The sequence below is a fragment of the Patella vulgata genome, chromosome 4 (assembly GCF_932274485.2).
Source record: "Patella vulgata chromosome 4, xgPatVulg1.2, whole genome shotgun sequence".
Taxonomy (NCBI): Eukaryota; Metazoa; Mollusca; class Gastropoda; family Patellidae; genus Patella; species Patella vulgata.
Window position 1 is genome coordinate 47,982,962 of NC_065882.2, and position 2,112 is coordinate 47,985,073.

The window sequence follows — 2,112 nt, forward strand, 5'->3', positions numbered from 1 at the left end:
TTTAATGTACATAATTATCATGTTCAAAGATACGTTGAGAACATTGTATAATTGTTTTATTAATATTTTAATTTTCATAATTATCATGTTCAAAGATTTGTTGAAAAACATTGTTCATGTCAGTTGAACAGTGAGTCGTTGACGGTGTTTCTGAATTAGTTGATGTTCCAGTTAGGCCACATAATTGTATTTCGTATCTTAGTGCGTGGATGAAAAATTCACATTTTTGCTAGTTTAGCTTTTTTTATTCAATGTATATTTTATTGTAATATCGGATTTATTACAAAAGTTAAAAAATAAATGTTTTAAATAAATTCCAAACAAGTTTATTGTGAAGCTCTTTATAAGGCCTGTATTTTCGGAGCAAATTTCAATACAGGATCAACGATTTACGATGGCGACTAAACGGTTTCTCTTCTGATATCCAGCAGCCGCATTGATGAGGACGTTTGGTTGGTGTCCTGGTTCATCACCCAGTACTTCTAAATCGATGTATTGATCTAGGTCATCATGAGCCAACACACACATATTGTGGAGTACACAAGCCGAAATGATGAATTCACAGATATGTTGCATCAGCCTGCTCCTATCTCCACACTGATCTGTGAATGGAATGTCTCGGAGTTTTCTAAATCGCCCTTTAAGGTGGCCGATTGCCCTTTCAACCACTTGTCGATCACTAGAGAGATTGTAGTTGAAATTTCTCTGATGGGGTGTCAACTGTCCATTGTCCTTGAATGGGGGTATTAGCCAGTTTTTCACAGGGTAAGCGGAGTCACCGAGCAAGTGGTCATCATCTTCGAAGATGCGATGGTCCTCCGCCTTTTCATAAATGGGACTATTCCGAAGAACACGGGCATCATGTGCTGACCCTGGATAACCGACAAAAACATCATTAATCATTAACATATCATCAACCACAACTTGTAACGCTACTGAGCAGAATTTTTTTCGGTTCAAGTAAGACCGGTCATTGCCAACTGGGTTCGTTATTCTTATATGTGTTCCATCGATAACACCAATGACGCCAGGTATTTTCGTAAATTTTCCTTTTATCTCTCTTCTCCTTTGATTATTCGGCCATTGAATAAACTTATATGATAAAGCTGATATAACTCCTGCTACGTGATGAACAATACTATGCACAGTAGATTTTGACAACTTAAAGTTGAAGGCTATATTTCTCATGCTGCATTGGTTGCTCAAATACCACACAAACACGAGTAGTTGCTTCTTAGGCGGAACTGAATCATAACCTCCACCAACGTAAATAACATCTGGTACCAGATATGCTTCTACTTCTCCCAAAAGTAGCATGAATGTTTCTTTATTTAGTCGGCAATGATACCTAAAATCTTCTTCATTCAAATTAATCACAAGCTCAGTGAAACCCTCCACTTTTGGCACACTTGGTCTTTTGGAAATTAATGCAGGAATAATTGGAGCTATGTCACTGTCTTCATAGTCATCATTTTCATTCAATATTTCTTCCAGAAAAGCATAAATTGCAAATCTGTCTATTGGCGCTGTCATTTTGGAATTGGAAATTTACTCGAGAACGTTCGTACGATCAACTCTAGTCCCGAGTGACTCGAGAGCGTTCGGGTAATCAACTCTCGTAACTCGCGAGTTGGAAAACCCGAGAGTCAATCGCGTAGAACGCCCGAATTCGAACTATTGTAACCAACGTTGTAAGCTTAGCATAATCATTGAAGCACAAAATAAACACATCTTATGAAATATTATGTACCGAGAATGGACGTGAAGATTTTTTTCACGCGAACATTTTAAACATATCTTGATATAGCCAAAACGGGACCTTTGTTACACCAAATGTTTTTAAAGTGAAATGTAGGTGACTGGGACATGATGAATTAACTTTAATATTCTTAACGAGTTTCTTAAATATCCCTTTCCATCAAATTGGTGGGTTTTATTAAGTTATATTCTATAGTGAACGCTCATGCAATACCACGTATTCACTCTACATAATATTCAAATATCTGATTCCACTTTGAAAATCTGACACCCCCAACTAGTCTTGTCGACTGCTCCCGATTCTGAAAACTATATGTTCTCGTATCAGCCTTGGTGGCCACTCGTATATAGAAT